We start from the raw sequence: 8,162 nt of genomic DNA, 5'->3' as shown, positions 1-8,162 counted from the left end.
TCCTATGAGTTTTAATGTGTGTGTTTAAGTAGGTGTATATCCTTGTAACTATGTGAGGCATATGATAAGCTGTTAATTCTATGTAATTAGTGTTATAAGAAACAACTTACAATTTTTATAATCACTGAAACAATGTGAAAAGTCAATGACTTCCATTCCATGCTTGCTACTTTTCAAGTACTTGAACACTGATTCTCTAATACTTAACATGATTTGGAAATTTTCTTATATTAGTTTGAAAAAAAAAAACAAGGTTGGAATTTTTGTTATTCAAGTGTATTTTCAACATAAACTTTTAAAAAAATAGTTCAATTAAATATTTCAAAGAAATAGTTTTGAAGAGCTAAAAGGAAAGAATACAAATGCAAAATAAAATATAAACCTTAAGAACAAAGTGACAGCTGGAAAATAAGATGAGTTTATTTCCTGTATACTAATCATATGCTTTATTAAAAACACTGACCAACATATGACCATGTAAAACTTAAGCTTACAAATTTAAAAGTTACTTAGAGCACAGAATGTTTGAATTCAGTGGAAGTTGTTGTCAGGAGGTCTAGGTAAGAGTTCCTGCATAGTTCCCTTTGAAAACTAGCAATATTCCTGTCCTATTGGATTTGTTAGTTAACCTGTCTTAGAAATCGTCACAGATCTTCTAATGAAGAATACTGATTGGCTCAGAAATGACAAGTTGTCTGACCTGTGAGATTTGCAAGAACAGTATGCTAATAAGTATTTATAATAGTAGTTGAAGGTCGGGAAAGCTATTTAAGTGCTTGCTATAATTACTATTTTGAAAATGTGTTTTTAATTGATTAGTCTGTTATCAGCATGACAACCTACAGGCAGATATAGTACTGGAGAAGTAGCTGAGAGTTCTACATCCTGCTCAGAAGGCAGCCAAGAGGAGAGAGTCTTCTGCTACAGGCATCCAGGAAGAAGGGTCTCTTCCACACTAGGAGGAGCTTGAGAATAGGACCTCAAAGTTCACCCCTGGTGATGAACTTCCTGTAACAAGGCTACACCTCCTAATAGTACTGCTTCCCATAGGCCAAGTATTTTGAAACCACCACATTTACAGAGCCTGCTAATCCTTTATTACAGTTTCAGGGGTATAGCCCATCATATCAAGCAGGTGTGACAACTGAAATGTTTCTCAAGTTGCTTTGTTTCAGACATGGAATGAACATAGGCAGCCGCTCCAGAGTTTGTCGTGTTATTTACCTCAGTTTCACTCTGAGCATTTCTACCCTGCCAATCTTCCACTTAAAAATAAAAACAAAACAAAAGCCCTGATTTTTTTTTTTTGGATATTTTATTTACATTTCAGATGCCATCCCCTTCCCCCAATTCCCCTCCCTAGAAAAAGCCTATCCCATGCCCCCTTTTCCTTTTTGCTTTTATACAATTTTTTAAAATGTTAATCAAAGGCTTCATACGTTTGGTAATGCTCAATCAGAAGTGTAACCCAATACCCAACCTAGATATATCAACTAACTTTGACTGGTGGAGACACGTGAACATCTGCCTCCATGCCCCCTCTCTTTCTCTCTCTTTCATCACCTAGCTTCTCCTCTCCTTCTCCTCTCCTTACTCCTTCTCTTCCTCTCACTTTATCTCCTCCTACATATCACCCTTCCTGTTAAAATAAAACTTTTCTCTCAAAATACAATTGGAGCATAATTATACCAATTTGGACCAGTGAGGTACAATATAGTCCTAATACCCAGTCCATCATTTTGTTGACTAACCAGAACCTCTGTCATCTCTTGTTCTGAGCCCCTCCGTGTCCCCTTCGCCCACGAAAGAGACACGTGAGGCAGTGTTCGGGTGGTTACCACAGCGAGGCTTTATTCTTGTATCAGCAGAAGCGGAAAGACCCCAAGCCCGGACAAGGCACTGCTATATGTACCCTAGAGTGGCGTGTTCACTTCTGATTGGCTGTTCACTCATCACCCCATATTATGCCCCGGGATGGGCAGTGACTTTGGCGCACTTTTGCCTTTTGCACCTGTGCAGTTAGTTGTTTACTTGTGGGAGCACAGGATGCCCGCACCATCTTGTAATGGCGAATGCTGTCACGCTCACCACAGCTCCTAACATCTCCCCCTATCAATTTTATTAAGATGGAACAGCCTTTTGCCTATCAAGCGCAGCACCAACTCAGTGAGGGAAAGCAGAGGCCTGATCCCCTGTGCAAAATGAGATATTGTAATGGGTTTCTTCTCTTGTCGTCGTGCAATGAGTAATACTTCCCATACCGATCTCGATGTCTTTTGATGGGGAAAGGGAGCCTCCGCCCTGGGGTGCCACCAGGGGAGGAGGTTTCTTGGCATCAAACCTTTGTGCAATCAGGCATACTTTTGGGAAATCTATCCACACTCGTGGAACATTCCCTGTCGAGTACCCACTCGCAACACCTCTAAATATTCAGGTACCATAGTTATTCAGGCAAGGGCTGGCTAGACTTAGACCTCTCATCGACCCAGTGCAATGGGCTGAACCCTTGGGGTGCATCGACTGAGGGTCTCAGTCATCAGCTACTTTCTTAGCATAGATAGCCAAATTTCAGGGGAAGATGCTTGCTCAAGGCTACCAGTGCTTGGACGATAGCGACCTTGTCACGTTTTTGTTGGGCTCTGAGCTTGCAGACCAATCAATCATAACATGAACACTAATCCACAACATAGGGCTGCACCAAACAGGCCTATCCCCACCCTTTAAGAAAGAGAAAAGGCAGAGGTAAGCCAAGAAGTAAAATCGCCAGGGCTAACGGGGTCCACTTGTGTTCCATTAAGGCTCGAAATCCAGATCTGCAATTGCTGCTGCATCTGGTCCAGCTCCCTAGTCCACTTCCCTTGTAAATAAGCAGAAAGATTATGGCTTTGAATAAATGTATCATTCATTGTTGGGAGCCGACTTTAGTAGAAAGTGGCTAGATCAACTTTGCAGCCATCTGGAACCATATACCCTGATGAAAGACTTGGTTGTCAAAAGCCTATAACAGCTGAAGCACACTCTGATAAATATATTGTTTATCCCACATAGCTTGTTTTGCTGTTTAGTGACCTCAGCTGTATGGTGCACGTGGTAAAATGTTTTCACCTGTGTTCTCCTGCTTGTGTATATAAATACCTCAGAATTCCCTTCAAGAGGGGAGACATGAGAAAATAGAAGAGACTGAATCACACCCTGCCTTGTCTCCGTTCTTCGTGTCTCCTGCCCCAAGAGCCCCATTCTCTCTCTTGACCAGAGCACTTAGCCCCAAAAGTGTTGAGGCAAAGTGTTGAGGCAGAATGTGGGCCTCAACAATTCATAAATCTCAGAGGTGTAATACATAGATGTGGGGTTGCTGACACAGCTCATTTGAACCACATCTGTGAGTTGTTCTACATGGGCTTGGAGCAAATCAACTCTCTGGTTGACCAACAGAATGTCTGATGCCAGGTGTGCATCCACTTTCTGTGGAGTGGTCAAAGCCTCAGAAGTCCTTTCTGAAATTTGATTAACAACAGTAGCTGCTGTAACTTGATTAGCCAAGGCTGTGCCGGCTGTCACAGCTGCAGCTGCAGAGATGGTAATAGCAATGATAATGGCTGCAGTTATATCTAAATCTCTCTTCTGTCGAAATAAAGTCAAGGTCCCAGACGTCTGAACGGGGATAGGGATCCATAGTGGTATAGTGGCTATTAGGGCCTGCTTATAGACAAGAGCAGACCAGCACTGGGACATAAAGCAAGTTACATTGGTACAAGTTAGCAGAATCGGCGCCTTTTAAGAAGGCAAGGGCATAGGTTTTGGAAAAGCAGGTAGGATAGCCATCTAAATTCACTATATATACTAGGAACCCGATTTAGGAGAGTCCAAATGAGAACTGAGAGCGTCTGCAGATGAATCCTTCGGGGGGTCATTTTCAGGAACCGAGAGTCGCCGTGTCAGTCGCTCTGGCAGCCAAAATGGGTTGTCTTCTTCCTGTGGAAAAACACAAACCGCTCCCCCTGGATCTTATTAAAATAGGATCTGGGCCTTTCCATTGACCAGTCAAAACATCTTTCCATTTTATCATTTCTTTTGGCCTAGTTGGTTCTAGGCAATGGCGATCAGCCGCAGTGTTGCCCTGACTGTCCAAATTCAAAAAGTTGAGGGTAAAAAGTGCCAGAGAAACAGTAGCTCGTGGCACCGTGGGCAGAGCTTCCTCAACTTCTCCTTTTTGTTTTATCAAATAAGTTTTAAGGGTACGATGAGCACGTTCAATGATGCCCTGTCCCTGAGGGTTGTAAGGAAGACCCGTCAGGTGTGTCACCTCCATATGGCGACAAAATTGTTGAAATTTTTGAGAAGTGTAGGCTGGTCCATTGTCAGTTTTAAGGATTTTAGGCTTTCCCCAGGCACTCCAAGCCTTGAGACAATGTTGAATAACATGGGCCGCCTTTTCTCCGGTCAATGGAGAGGTGAACATAACTCCAGAACAGGTATCAATGGAGACATGCAAATATTGTAATTTGCCAAAGGATGGGATGTGAGTAACATCCATTTGCCATATCTGTAATGGCCTAGTTCCCCGAGGGTTAATTCTGGTATGGGGAACAGGTAGGAATTGACAGCAGTTTTAGAATTGAGTCAAGATATCTCTGGCCTCCTTTCTAGAGATGTTAAACCGACATCGTAGTGTCTCAGCTGTCACATGAAACCTTTTATGAAAGGCTTTAGCCTTAGAAGGTTCTAGATGACCAAGCTGCACTTGTTCTTTAATTAGTTTTGTAGCAGCTTCCAATTTTTCAGAGTATAGGGACCACTGAGGAACCCACACGGCCTCCTCTGTGAGCCAGGGTATGGGCATAGAACCCTCAATGGCAACTAGGGAAAACCGAGGCCTTGTCTTCCTGTGTTTAATTGTTGTGAGACAGTTCTAACCTTCCTTGTTCGTTCCTGCCAAGACCCTTCCCTTCCTTAAATCCCATGCTCTTCACAATGCTTATAGCTTGTGGGGAGTATTCACTAGTCAGAACTAGCCCTAGTTCTTGTAAAATGTCTCTTCCCCAGAGATTGACAGGGAGAGGAAGTACACAGGGTATAAAACTTCCTGTTTGACCCTCTGGTGCCTGCCAAGTCAACGAGCAAGAACTGACTGAGGGACTGGCCTCGTATCCCAATCCTTGTAGGGAGTGGGACGATCTTTTTACAGGCCATGCCTTAGGCCACCAATTAGAAGAAATAATACTTTTATCTGCTCCCGAATCAAGAATTCCAGTAAAGTTCTTCCCCTCTGTTGCTAACTGTAAGGTGGGTCTAGTTTTAAGGTCAACCACCAGATGAGCAAAGTCAGTTCCTGAGGAACCAAGCCCGTGAGCATCTCTAAGCATCTCGGTGGATGGAAAACAATCATGTAAGCTTGGAAGGACAACCAATTTAGCAATCCTGTCCCCAGGGGAGATGGAGAATACACCTTGTGGGCTAGAACAGAGAACTTGAAGTTCTCTGGTATAATCCTGATCTATTACACCGGGGTGTACCACGAGCCCTTTTAAGGTAAGAAAGGAGCGGCCTAAAATAAGGCCGACACTTCCCCCTGGCAGGGGGCCTCTATAATCAACTGGGATCGGCTGCACCCCCATGTGTGGCATTAGTAGGACTCTGGAGGTGGAACAGAGGTCCACTCCTGCAGAACCCCTTGTGGCTCTGCAGTGAAAAGAGTCCCCTGAGTGTTCAGCAGTGTCCCATATCTTTTGGGGCCCTGGGATCTTGGGCCCATATATCCGTTTTTTGAAAAATTTTCTTCCTTAATGGCTGAGGGATTTGGAGGGAGGATCTGACCTCTTATATCTCTAACAGAGCGGCAATCTTGAGCCAGATGATAACCCTTTCCACACCTGGTGCACAGTTTTGATGGTATTTGATTATTTGTGCACTCTTTCTTCATATGTCCCACCTTCCCACATGCAAAGCATCGGGCCATATGTTTTGAAGGGAATTTTCCACGATTCTGACCTTTAAGGAGGATTGCAGCCATTTCTAAGTTTGCTGCTGCAAGTCCGGCATTAGTAAGGGGACCTCCCAAACTGCGGCAGACTCTTAACCAGTCTTGTAGCCCCTTGGTTCTCTGAGGAGCAATGGCTGCACGGCATTCAGCTGTGGCATTTTCAAAGATCATCTGTTCTATCAATGGCATTGCCTGCTCTGGTTCCCCAAAGATTCTGCCATCTGCCTCAGTCATGCGGGCCACAAAGTCAGAGAAAGACTCATTAGATATCTGAATTATCTTTGACAAATAAAGGTTACTGCCTTCCTTCCTAGGGAGGGACTTCCATGCCTTTATTGCAGCTGATGCTATCTGTATGTAGACCTGGCAGGGATGAGCGGTCTGTTCGTTCACGTGTACGCCAACTCCTGCCAGCATGTCAAAAGTCCATAATTGTTGTCCCTCAGTGTTTGCATTAATCCTGGCTTGTGCTTGTAGTGCCTCGTGCCACAAGGCCTTCCACTCTAGGTATTGGCCCATATTGTTAAGTACCACCTTCACTGTGTCCTGCCAGTCTCCTGGCGTCATAGCAGCTGTACTTAATCTCTCCACTTGGGATATAGTAAAATTAGCCCCAATTCCATATGTGTGTACTCCCTCAGCTAATTCTTTGACCTGTCTATACTCTACTGGGGCATGGACACGAGAGCCTTCTGCCGCTTCAAAGACCGGAAATGCAAGCTGTAGTTGTCTCCGATTTCCTGGGCTGAGAAATGAATTAGAGGCGCTGCCTGATGCATAGGCCGGAGGCAAGGGCGGGGCCGAGAGATTCAAGGCCTTTCTTAGTCTTATCCCAGAACGGCTATTTTTTGCATAGGCGGCTGCTTCCTGCTCTAGGCTCTCTTCCTCTCCTTGTGTTAGGTCTTCCTCGGAGCTGCTAAGGTCTATGGAAGCAGGCTCCTTAATGGGGTACAGGGGGTCCCCCCGAACTCCACTCTCTCTTCACCAGCCGGTGAAGGGTCCTTAACCTTAATAGGCCCTGCAGTGGCCCCTGTTCCTTTTGAGTACTCTTTCCTATGACCAGGCTCCTTGGCCTGCTTCTGTTGCCCAGGCTTTTTTGCCTGCTTCTCCTTTCCAGGCTCTTTGGCCTGATGCCGGCTAACACGCCCTGTTTCTGATACTCTGGAGTGGACCTCTCCTGAAACCTCTTGACTTGCACTAATAGCTGTGTTGCGAGCTGGATCTTTACAACACAAATAAGCTAAAAGTGAAAGCAACGAAAGCAGGAGGCCAACTATTGCTGCGGCGGCAATGGGTGAGAATCCGCCCATAATGAAAGCTTCCACCCCAAACATATCTCTCAGAGACGTACCTTGATCCAGTAGTCTTTTAACCTGCCCCAAGTCTGGGGGGGGTCTTCCTCGGCGCCTTGAAGATCCCGGGTTTCGGCACCAGATGTTCTGAGCCCCTCCGTGTCCCCTTCGCCCACGAAAGAGACACGTGAGGCAGTGTTCGGGTGGTTACCATAGCGAGGCTTTATTCTTGTATCAGCAGAAGCGGAAAGACCCCAAGCCCGGACAAGGCACTGCTATATGTACCCTAGAGTGGTGTGTTCACTTCTGATTGGCTGTTCACTCATCACCCATAATATGCCCCAGGATGGGCAGTGACTTTGGCGCACTTTTGCCTTTTGCACCTGCGCAGTTATTTGTTTACTTGTGGGAGCACAGGATGCCCGAGCCATCTTGTAATGGTGAATGTTGTCACACTCATGCAGCTCCTAACAATCTCTACTAACTAAAACACGTAGTTCTGAATCTGGCTTTTTTTTTGGCTTTAGAGTGAATGTCAGCTGAAAACCATCTACTCAAATCTTTTCCCTCAAAGTAAATAGCCAGGATTGGCTATGAGACTATATGTTTTCAACCCTGTCAGAAATCCAGACTGACTGAGTTAACTGAAATTATGGGAAGCACAAAGCATAGCTTCTAAAACTTTGCCAATTTATAGATACCACTGAACACATGGACAGTCCCTATACTACAAAACGTTGGAGCATCTGATCTTTAGTCTTCTGGCCCAGAATCATCTGACAAACCTTAGTGGTGCAGAATTATTAAGGGCTGATTACTCTGTCTAGGCAGATATAATCAATCGACTATTCTGCAAGTGTGTCCTTTTCTGGACAGTAATTTGTCTATAG

The sequence above is a fragment of the Arvicanthis niloticus genome, chromosome 3 (genome assembly GCF_011762505.2).
Source record: "Arvicanthis niloticus isolate mArvNil1 chromosome 3, mArvNil1.pat.X, whole genome shotgun sequence".
In the NCBI taxonomy this organism is placed as follows: domain Eukaryota; kingdom Metazoa; phylum Chordata; class Mammalia; order Rodentia; family Muridae; genus Arvicanthis; species Arvicanthis niloticus.
The sequence above is the reverse complement of the archived record's forward strand: the minus strand, read 5'-3'. Positions refer to the sequence as shown.